Below are 12,295 nucleotides of genomic sequence, written 5' to 3'. Positions count from 1 at the left end.
AGGAGATGTTCACGGTGCATTTACACGAAGCACTTGCACTTTATAAAAAAAAAAAAAAATAAATAAATAAAATTATGCCAGTGAGAAAAGGCAATTTCAAGAAGCACTTTCAGACAATTCCCCTCATGCATGTCTAGTGGTGAATCAAAGCTTACATTATTGAATTGGATGTCAATAAATTGCAGAAGTGCACAATCATATGGGAACTCTGTAGTTGGGTGGGAAGTGAGTTATAAAGTTAAATTTCTTCCTGACTCTATCCTAATCATTCAAATAGCCACAAAGATGATCCCAACTGATGAACCAGTGCTGCATCACAGCTTCAAAGTCGGCGGACTGGGTAAATATTGCTCACCATTCACAACCCAGCCTCAAAGAAGAAAAGGTTTCTGTACAAGTGCAAGATCAAATTAACCCCACTACTAACCAAGGATTCTAAGTACCATTTTTTCAGGACCCTTTGAGTTTTAAAGATGTTAGAGCCAATGATTTTTCATGTAGAAACACATAATGAAAATGGACAAATGGTCCTATCCATTACCTCTAATGATTGCAGATGAGAACGAGTATTAGAGAAGCTTATGTGTCACCCTAGTGGGTTATATGTAACCACTATTCCAATTGTTGAATCCAACAATCTCATAAGAGATGACCTTTGGGATTCAAAGACATGTAGCTTTTGACACGACATGTTGGGATAACTTGGTCATGGTATGATGATCCATCTAATAAAGACCTCACACAGACATCCTTTCAGCGAAAAAAGAATCAAACATATTGATTCATATAGAAGCTTGGATCGCCGTTGCGCCACCCAGCGCTGCCGTCATCCCTCTACGGCGAGCACTTGGACATGACACCATATGCTGCCCCATGTTTCCCTTGTCCTCTTCCAAAGTCGGTTGCGACTTCGTGGCCAAGCCATAATCCTAATTGGTTGTTTCTATAGCCCATCGCTCGTTTTACAAAACCTGTTCTTTAGAGAAATTAGGACCGAGACCGTCCTATGCAAAGGACATAAGTGTTGTTGTTATATTCTTACATAGAATCCGAGATTCTGTGGAACAATTCAACAAATTTGCGGACCATCTAGGTATTTTATGGTGTTGGCAGACACAGGCATACTAGTCAAGTTTCGCGCTATCGTCTACTCGTCATGCTGATTATGATAAACTTCTGGCATAGATCATATGGCTAAGGGCTCACTACCCAGATCGTCTCATTCAGTCAAATTTTTTTTTTGATAATGCTGGAGAGTTTACATCGAAAACTTTCGATGAATATTGCATATCATTGGGGATTGATGTTGGTCATCATATTCCCATGTACACACCCAAATGGTCTAGTGGAAGCCACCATTAAACGACTATGATGGTGTTGCGACGAAAAATTCCAAAGGGGTATTTGGCTCGCCAATGAATTTTGACTGGAGCAGGAACTGACCGAGAATGATCGAGAAGCTTTCTTCGTCATTGACTTGGAGTCGACCGTTGGTGCAAAGGAGGGAGGGGGGGGGGTACCTGTAGAAAACCCTCTGACGTTGAAGTTAGAAACTGTATGAGTTGTGTGTAATAGAAAAAGTCGGAATGAGATATCTTACTTGGTCAGTGTGCTCCCTATTTATGGGTGAGGGAGTGCTTGCACCACAAGTCACATTTAATATCGCCTTGATACCTGTACTTATTATCGCCATCATGCCGTGTTAATAGCCTGATTTATGATCTTCATTATGTTGCGTTATTTATGATCGCCATCATGCCACGTACGTTTAATAACATGATTTATGATCGCCATCATCCCGCGTTTAATAACATGATTTATGATTGCCATCATACCGCGTTTAATAGCCTTCTTCATTGCAGTATTAACAATGGTAGTTATCATCATATTCATGATCGTCATTACTCGCATATTTATGTCGAAGTTTAATCTCGATGATGGTGAGTCAAATTCATTGACTACCCCGCAACGCCCCAAAATTTTCTCTTCGGACACTTGTCCTAAGAGAAAATTTCTAAAATCTGGCCTCGACCCAAGCCCAACTCGGAAATTCCCTATCTTTTGACAAGCCCAACTCGAAACTCTCTCTCTTTTGACGTTGTATGATTTCCTTCTCCTACTAGCCTTGATGCGGTTCTCATCTCGAACCTCGACAAGGTTTGGCACCTCAAAGAGGTGAAGCTTAATGCTTCAGTGTTCGGCACAGTTGCCTCCTCGAGCATTTGCCTTTTCGAGTCTACGCCTTATCTAGAGTTCACCTCCTCGCTGAGAGCTTTTTTTCTTCGCGTTATTTATGATCGCCATCATGCCACGTTATTTATGATCGCCATCATGTCGCATTAAATAACCTGATTTATGATTGCCAACATGCCGCGTTCAATAGCCTCCTTCATTACAGTATTAACAACGGTAGTTATCATTGTATTCATGATCGTCATTATTCCCATATTTATGGCGAAGTTTAATTGCAATTATAGTGAGTCAAAGTCGTTGACTACCCCCATAATGGCCCCAAATTTTCTCTTTGAACACTTGTCCTAAGAGGAAATTTCTAAAATCTGGCCCCGGCTTGAGCCTAACTCAGAAGTTACCTCTCTTTTAACGAGCCCAACTCAAAAGTTCCCTCTCTTTTGATGTCTTTCGATCTCCTTCTCCTATTAGCCTTGATGCGGTTGTCACCTCGAATCTTGACAAGGTTTGGCACCTCGACGAGGTGAAGCTTAATGATTCAGTGTTCGGCACAGTTGCCTCCTCGAGCATTTGCCTTTTCGAGTCTACGCCTCCTCTAGAGTTCACCTTGTTGTTGAGAGCTTTTTTCCTCCGCATTATTTATGATCGCCATCATGCCATGTTATTTATGATCACCATCATGCCACATTATTTATGATCGCCATCATGCCGCATTTAATAACTTGATTTATGATAGCCATCATGCCGCGTTCAATAGCCTACTTCATTGCAGTATTAACAATGGTAGTTATCATCGTATTCATGATCTTCATTACTCGCATATTTATGGCGAAGTTTAATCGCGATGATGGTGAGTCAAAGTCGTTGACTACCCCCATAATGCCCCCAAATTTTCTCTCTAAACACTTGTCCTAACAAGAAATTTCTAAAATCTGGCCCCAGCCCGAGCCCAACACGGAAGTTCCCTCTCTTTTGACGAGCCCAACTCGAAAGTTCCCTATCTTTCTCCTTCTCCTACTAGTCTTGATGCGGTTGTCACCTCGAACCTCGACAAGGTTTGGCACCTCGACGAGGTGAAGCTTAATGCTTCAGTGTTCGACACAGTTGCCTCCTCGAGCATTTTCCTTTTCGAGTCTACGCCTCCTCTAGAGTTCACCTTCTCGTTGAGAGATTTTTTTCCTTCCCGGAAGCTTTTACGTCGTCGAGAGCTTCTTCTCGTGGATGATGTTTTTTCTTTTTGTCGCGTTTCCTCGTTGAGGATATTTTTTCTTCATCGTGGGCCTTCCTTGTCAAGGATATTTTCCTTCGTCACGGGCTTTCCTCATCGACGATATTTTTCTTCGGCATGGGCTTTCCTAGTCGAGAGACCTTCTTCATCGATGATGCTCTTCCTTCGTCGAGAGCTCCTAGTCGACGTTGTTTTCCTTCATCACAAGCTTCCCTCGTCGAGAGACCTTCCTTGTTGACGATGATGTTCCTTCGTCGAGAGCTCTCCTCGTCAAGAATACTTCCTTATTGACCTTTCATAGTCGAAGATAATTTTCTTTAAATAAGGGCTTATTAAGGGCCTTCCTCGTCGAGGATATATCTTCATCGATAGTCCCTTTGCCCCCATGTTTTTCTTTGCTGCGTACTCTTAAGCATAGGAAGAGTAACAATCCATCCTCTATATATCAATGCCGTCCTTTCCAAGAACCGGCGTTTAAGAGAAGTTTAATAACAACGAAAACAGAAATTTATTTAAGGTAGCAAGAGTTCGAAATCAAACCGTATATGATGAATTCATGGACTGCCCTCAAGGTCAAGAATCAGTTTTTGTATGGGACACAGAGTTGCCCCCATTTTCCTCCAAGTCCAATAGACAATATTTTATTTATTTTGGCCATCGGCCTCATACATTCCTCTTGGTCACCACCACACACATACATTTTGGCCACCGACCTCGTGCATTATTTCGGCCATTGGTCTCGTGAATTATTTTGTCCACCGACCTTGTGCTTACATTTCAGCCTTGGCCTTATCTATTATTTTGGCCACCAACCTCATGTATTTATTATGAAATGAGATTCGGTTATAGCTATCCCCGCTTGTTCCGCGGGCAAGAGTTACCATGAAATCACACGAGTTAAACAAATAACATTTTATTTATTCCAGCCACCGGCCACAAATACATTTCGAGTACAAAAGGAAGCAAAAATAAAAAAGATGATTGCTAAAAGAAAGAACATTGGTCTACGTTACCTGGATTTTGCCCCCTCGACCTGGATTTCACCCTCGACCCTTATAATAATATCATCCATGTCTCTTGGGGGAAAGAGTCTTTCTCAAAAGGCAATTGTCGCACACTGAGGGTCACAATTGATGTGCATCATCTCTGCCTTGAATTTCTCAAAGAAATACCTGATTTTCTCTCATACTTTTTACTTGGTGTTGAATAGGGTCGCTATGTCCTTCTTTTGCTTGCGACTGCAGAAATATTGAGAAATGAAGTTCAGGATCAACGTTTCGAAATCTGGGATTGATTGAGGCTTGAGGTCTTGGAACCATGTCGACGCGGTCCCGGTGAGGCTTGAAGGGAAGAGTTTAGGGTTTAGGGTCTAGGGAAGAGTTTGCACATCAGTTTCTTGTTGGTTGTCTCGATGGACATCTGTTGTTTATACCCTTTGATGTGGTCTACTGGGTCGGTAGTCCCGTCATATTGTTGGAAAACAGAGGTGGTGAACCTGTGAGGTTTCGCCGTATTAAGGATTTTATCAGTGAATGGAGACTTACCGACATCCCTTGTGATTTCGGCCGCGAGTTCTCGAGGGCCGACACGCTTGCAGGCATCAATCATTTTTTCCATCTTTTTGCGCCACGATTCGTTGCGTGCTCTCTTGGATTGGCCTAGTCTGGCTTCGTTGTTTTGCCCCCCATTTGACGTGCCTCCCATCCTCTCGACTAGGGGCGCTCCAGAGACTCCCTTAGTAATGTCGCTGGCGCCCGCATTTGCTATTACATTGTTGATTTGGCGATGGTCACCGCCGGCATCGTCGTCTGACGAGTCGCTATCAAGTCGTAGAATTTTTCTAAGTTTTTGCCGTCGGTGGGTCTAGCGGTCCTGTTTTTCCTTCCGAAGTTGCTCGAGCTCTTGCCTCAGTCTTTGCGTATCATTAGTTAGAGGCAAGCTTAGGCCGCCGATTGGGTTGGGAATGGATCCATTCAAGGGCTGGTAAGGGGAGATTTAGTCACTTCCAGGGGCAGCTCCCGCCATCACTTTTTTAAAAAGTGTTTCCCACAGACGGCGCCATTGTTGGCGACGAAAAATTCCTAAGGGGAATTTTGCTCGCCAATGAATTCTGACTGGAGCAGGAGCTGATCGGGAATGATCGAGAAGCTTACTTCATCGTTGACTTGGAGTCGACCGTCGGCGCAATGGAGAGGGGGGGGGGGGGTACTTGCAGAATACCCTCCGACGCTCAAGTTAGAAACTGTATGAGTTGTGTGTAATAGAAAAAGTCGGAATGAGATATCTTACTTGGTCAGTATGCTCTCTATTTATAGGTGAGGGAGTGCTTGCACCACAAGTCACATTTATTATCGCCTTGATACCTATACTTATTATCGCCATCATGCCGCGTCAATAGCCTGGTCATGATCGCTATCATGCCGCGTTATTTATGATTACCATCATGCTACGTTTAATAACCTGATTTATGATCGCCATCATGCCGCGTTTAATATCCTTCTTCATTGCAGTATTAATAATGATCGTTATCATCGTATTCATGATCATCATTACTCGCACATTTATGGCGAAATTTAATCGCGATGATGGTGAGTCAAAGTCATTGACTACCCCCACAGATGGTATCCCGAATATTTCGTATTTACGCATATTTGGGTGCGATGTTTATGTACAAATTGCGGGCTCCACAGGGTAACAAAATGGGTCATAAGCAACAAATGCATATATATTTATGTTGCGGTATAAATCTCCAACCATCAGTCATCCATATAGAACCCTTGGCAAACGATCTCTTTACCGCTAAAGTCGCGGATCGTCACGTTGATGAGACAGTCTTTCCGTCGTTAGGGGGAGATTAGAACATCAACGTTCAATAGGAATGACATGAATTATCATGGTCCGTCCCACTATGTCTCATCTCGTTCCCCCCTAAAATGAGGAGATCATATATACTTGCTACGAAAGTGCCTGCAAGGATTGATGTCCCCTCAAGAGGACATGGCGCCACCTAGAGGAGCTGGAAACTGTGCCGCCCCCATGGATAGTGGCATAATGACTCCACAAGGTGGCATAATGGCGTCACAGGCCGTGGGTTCTGCTAGGGAGTGTGGGAGACCCATAGGTTTGATGAGTTCTTGCCCTAGGAAGAGAGTGAGTTTGGCACAACCTGATCTATTGATCATTAATACTCAAAATCCGTCTTATGAGAATATTTTGGATTGTGGTTATGTCCAAGAGACATCGTTGGGGGACGCCTCAGCGGTAGAACCAATTCTTGAGAATATAGAGGTCTCTACAAACTAGATTGATGAACATGAGAAGTGGATATTGAGACCAATGACATCAAACATAGCTCCGATGAAGAATACCAAAGTAGAGAAAATTGGACTAAATGGAAAGATGCGATCCAAGTTGAATTGGATTCACTAACAAAGATGAAAGATTTTGGGCTTGAGATGCCCATGCCTCCTAAGATAAAACCTGTTAACATAAAATATGTCTTCGTTAGAAAGTGTGATGAGAAAAAGAGATTATAGACTCACTTCATGGCGCAAGGCTTCTCACAAGGCCCTGGATTCGACTGAGGAGACATATTCTCCTGTAGTGGATGTCATTGCACTCCACTATCTTTTCAGTGCTGTAGTTTCTAAATAACTGAACATGCAAATTAGGAATGTGGTTATTTTGTATCTTTATGAGGATATAGATACGAAAATGTACATGAACGTCTCTGATAGACTTCATTTACCCAAATCAAGTGGCTCTAGATCACGGAGCGCGTTTGCAATGAGGTTAAAACACTCAATAAGTGACTAATTGATTGGGATAGGATATGATGAACTATGCTGACGCGTTTGCAATGGGGTTAAAACACTCAATAAGTGACTACTTGATTGGGAAGGGATATGATGAACTATGCTGGCGCGTTTGCATGACAAGTTTCAGATTTGTAATTGTCGCGGTTTATGTTGATGAACATAATTGGACCCTTGATGAGTAAAGGGAAACTGCTAAACACTCGAAATACCGAGTTTGAGATGAAGGACCTTCAGAGAATACAATTTTGTCTCGGTTTAGAACTTGAATATTGTGTCAATGAATGATTAGACATTTTGATAATGTCAAGCCTGTAAGCACTCCCATGGTCGTCCGTACGTAGTCTTGACCCTAAGAGGGATCAATTTCGTCCCAGGGATGATGACGAAGATTTGTCAGTAGCATAACTGTTTACCTGAGTACAATAGACGCATTATTGTACTCAGCACAATGCAATACCAGGCACTTCATCTGTTGTGAACTTGTTGACTAGATATATCCCTGTGCCAACACGACTCCATTGGATTGATGTAAAGACAATCTTTTGATACTTCAAAGGTACAATAGATATTGGCTTGTTTTATCCTTACAGAGAGAAAGGAATGGACGACAAGATGGAATCAGACTCCATAGGCCATAGGGTCGTTGCCACTAACACCGGTAGGTGGCGTCCTCCCTCACTCCATCAAATTTATGGTGATGTTTTGATGAATTTTGCTGATGCCATGTATCTAATTGATCCGCACAAAGGTCGTTCCTAAATTAGTTATGTCTTTACCATGGGAAGCACGATGATATCTTCGAGGTCTACGAAATAGATCCTTGTCTCTACTTCTTTGAATTATGCAGAGATTATTGCTCTTCATGAAGCAGTTCGTAAATGTATATGGTTAAGGTCCATAGTTTCACATTTTCGAAGAACATGTGGTTTGAAGTCTACCATAGATGAACCTCCATGCATTTATGAGAATAATGCTACTTGCATTGAACAAATAAAGCAAGTTTCATCAAGGTGATAACACCAAGCATATATCGCCTAAGTTCTTCTACAATAAGCAACAACAAACAACTTCTTAAGATTGAAGTGAATCAAATTTGATATGAGGATAATATATGTAGCTGACTTATTCACTAAGTCGTTACCTAAGTCAACTTCCAAGAAACATGTGAAGAGTATCGGAATGCGCAAATGATCTGAACTCCCTTGATTGTTGCAATCAGAGGGAGATCTCGAGATCAAGGGGAGACATGATGTCTACATGTTTGATCTCGAATAGTGAAGAGCGTGTTACACTATTTTTCTCCTCCTCGAGGTTGTTTTTGTCCCACAGGGTTTTTATTACTCGAGCAAGATTTCGAATGAGGCAACGCTTGAAGTGCCATGGTGTCAAGGTGAAATCATGTTTAGACGGCACAAGGGGGAGTGGTGAAGGATATTCTATTATGTGAGCCTTACCAAACTATGATTACTTTCTATTGTTGTAATAGGAGAAGATTGTTCTAGATTCCTAGTCTTATTTGTACTCATTGGTTATATACTTGTACTCCCTATATATAGGGGCTCATATTATCAATGAGAGACACAATAATTTCTCTCTAAATTCTCTCTGCAATCTCGTTTCCTTAAACATGTGGATATTATATCACTACAAAAAAAGAGATCTTTTGCGACGGTACAAAAACGTCGCAAATAATACAAAATGCGTCGCAACAAAGCTCTTGCAACGGCGTTGCGACGGATAACAAAGCGTCGGCAAAAAACGCGTAGCAAATACTCTAGAGGCTTTTGCGACGTTTGGCTTTCGTCGCAATAAAGTTATTGCGACAGATTTGCGACGTTCGTTGTCTATCGTAAAAAGTGGAGTCGGATTTCATAACTTTTTTGCCACACTATGTTACGACATTTTTTCCCGTCGCAAAAAATTACTTTTACGACGTTTGGTTGGTGTCGTAAAAAGTCATATTTTATCTAACAATTTTTTTTACAACGTTTAGTTAGCGTCGTAAAAGGTCATATTTCATCTGACATCTTTTTACGACATTTGGTGTTTCTGACGTAAAAAGTCATATTTTATCTGAATTCATTTCACACATTCATCAAATGTCGCATGTAAAATCGTACACATACTAGGATCTATTTATAATCGTCGCTAATATCATTTGTGACATCTTTCAGGTCATATGGTATGTATTTATGCAATTGAATTATTATTAAAAACAAACAACCATTGATTCATAACACATTTTTCTAGTCATACATATTCAAATTGTTAAATGCAATAACAATGAAAATCTTTAAATATCTAATGAGTACAGAGTAGCATATGAATTGATGGAATTATCTTGATCACATCCTTCTGCATAACCCAATAATAGGCCACCCCTGACCTGAATGAACAAGAGTGAAAAAAAATGAAAAAAAATATTCATTAAAGTCATGAAATTAATGGTTCAAATTCTATTATAAGAATGTATTTTATTGCACACCTTGTTCTTTTAAGTTGAAGTTGACAAAGACATTTGTTGCTGCCCTTCTCTATCTAATTGGCCATCTGGAATCTATTACAGTCACAAAGGATATATTTAAATTTAAGTAAAAATAATAACTAGCAAACTCACATAACAGCCAGATAAGAATAAAGATTGAAACATAACAAAGGACTCTGATCAGAACCGAAAATGGGAATTGAACATTGACATATGCTTGAGGAAACATAAAGGAAATAAAAAACAGAATTATAAAGTACTCTATCTAATTCGGCTGCATATCTTAGTACCTGGATCCTGATTATTTGTCCAAGTGAAAGTGCTTTCCTTTGATAGTGCTTCCTTCAGCCCTGCATTAGTAATAAAATTTTCAAAATATAAGTAAGAATCATTTAAATGTAGAGATCCTCTTTGTAACGCCCCAAGCTGCACCTCACCAGCTTAAGCACGTCACAGTGCCGCGAGTCTCTAAAACATAAACCGAACGCTCGATTTACATCCTAGAGAACCGCTAGGCATTTTGCTTGAAAACTTTTTGTAAAAACACAGCGGAAGCTACAAATATTTTGAGGTGAAAATCCTTGAGTTGCTAAAATGAATTCTCACACACGAGGTACGAACTTCAAGGAAATGAGAACTCAACCAAAACTGACACAAGGCTAACTATCAACAGGTCTCGGAAAACGAAGTTCGAGAAATAGAATTTAGAACAAGGTCTAAACGACAGAATTTACCGAACTTGTTCCGCACACCCAGCTCCGTCCGCTATTGTCCCGTCACCAGTGCACAGTACCTGCATCCATACTGTTGTAGGGGTGAGCTTTCGTCCTCGCTGCTCAATAGGAACTCTAACTCGACTAGGTTTGAAACCGATAAATAGATTTTGGAGCTCCAGTATGAAAACATACTTAAACCAATTATTTAAAAGAACGACAAACTTTAATGTTTTTCAACTTGAAAACCGATGCATGATGCTTAAATAAATACGGCGCCAAAACCAAGTATTACCTGATGGCCGGTCCCATAGACCCACTACACGACCTTACCTCAAATTAATTTATCACCAGGTAAGCGTAGCGAGAGCGTCCACTACCTAGCTACACACACGTACCGGGCCCGTTATTACGATCGGAATACCCGGACGACCGGCGTAACTAACCCTCCGGAGGTTAAGGGGATCGAACCCAAGGAAGTCAGAGCCACCTTTCGCTCTCAAGCCATCACACATTTTCTCACGGATTGGTTAGTATGCATTGCATTTTACATAACCAACCCATACCACTTATCATGCATCACATTAATAAAATATAAAAGAAAATCACCAACCGAGGAGAGTCCTGAATCCCTACCTGGATTCCGATGCTTTCTCTCACGTACTCCGAGAGTCGCGAACCTTCTGTTCCTCGGGTAACTGGAGTCCTAGATTCCGACATTTCAACCGTTAATTATCTATTGAACAATTATATGAAATCTCGACGATTAATATATCGTCCAAACCAACTTTTCCTGGTTTGACCAGGAGTTGACCAAGGGTTTGACCGACCTTTCCTGGTTTGACCAGGATTGACAAACTTTGACCATTGTTTGACCAATCGTTATTGGTTCGATAATTAACTTAAATTATCGAACATTCACTTGTATTGACCATATATATTGAGTGCACCAAATTTACTAAGGACACCCAATATGTTATTTTTCTTTCTTTACACTACCATTTCACACAAGGTGTGCCCAAATTACTAAGGGCACCCAACATAATTCCAATTCTCTTTCTAATTCAAATCAACATAATCATTTCAATGCTAACTGCAATGGGAAACCTTGCAAAACGTCAACCATCTAAATTCACCATTCCACACATCAATTCAAATCAAGTCAAACAACATAGCCAACACAACATGATCTTCCAAACTCAACTAAACCCAGCCGGCAACAGTAACCATAATACCAAGGCAGAATTAATTCAAGAGCTCTTCAGAACACAACTTCGAATTCATCACAGAAGCAACCATTCAATTCAAGATTTGAAATTATACCTTCGGAAATCGATTCCAACCAAATTAACTCACTGCCGAAACCCAACTGATGATGAACTAATGCTTCTGATGCAATCGACCCAGCAAGCTTCCCAATTTCACTTCAATAGACGCAATCAAGACGGAAACCGAGCCCAGAAGTGTCGGAGAAGTCGCCGGCGCTCAAGAACACGGCAAAGCCGTAGCTACCCAGAAACGAAAGCAGCAAAACTCCATCAATTTCAAAGAATAATTGATCCAACGTGTAGAGAAAGGCGAGAGGAGAAGTTTCTGTACCGAATGCGGCCCAGAGGGTGGCCGAAGACGCCGGAAAATCCAGAAATCGCCGGTAAAGCTTCGAGCTTCTGAGCTTCGAATCTCTCTCCAGGGTCTGTGCATGGACGAACCAAGAGCACGAGGATGTAGACGACGAAGAGGTGAAGAATATGGTGGTCGGCCGTCGTCGATCGGTGGCCGGACGAAGTGGCGCCGGTCGGATCCTACTGTGGGTTTCTGGGTTTCGTCGAGTTAGAGAGAACTCTGGTTCTCTTCCCCTCTC

The 12,295-nt window shown here is 41.4% G+C and overlaps 1 long non-coding RNA gene across 1 annotated transcript; it reads right to left on the bottom strand.

Moving 5' to 3' along the window:
- Positions 1–9,537: 9,537 nt before the first annotated feature.
- Positions 9,538–11,216, bottom strand: LOC133729871 (uncharacterized). The gene is made up of 4 exons (XR_009856527.1): positions 10,456–11,216; positions 10,012–10,071; positions 9,722–9,793; positions 9,538–9,622 (listed from the first exon to the last, which is right to left on the bottom strand). It is a non-coding gene; the product is annotated as an uncharacterized LOC133729871 (long non-coding RNA).
- Positions 11,217–12,295: the final 1,079 nt, after the last annotated feature.

Source organism: Rosa rugosa, chromosome 2, assembly GCF_958449725.1.
Source record: "Rosa rugosa chromosome 2, drRosRugo1.1, whole genome shotgun sequence".
In the NCBI taxonomy this organism is placed as follows: domain Eukaryota; kingdom Viridiplantae; phylum Streptophyta; class Magnoliopsida; order Rosales; family Rosaceae; genus Rosa; species Rosa rugosa.
This window is presented reverse-complemented; position numbering and strand designations above follow the sequence as displayed.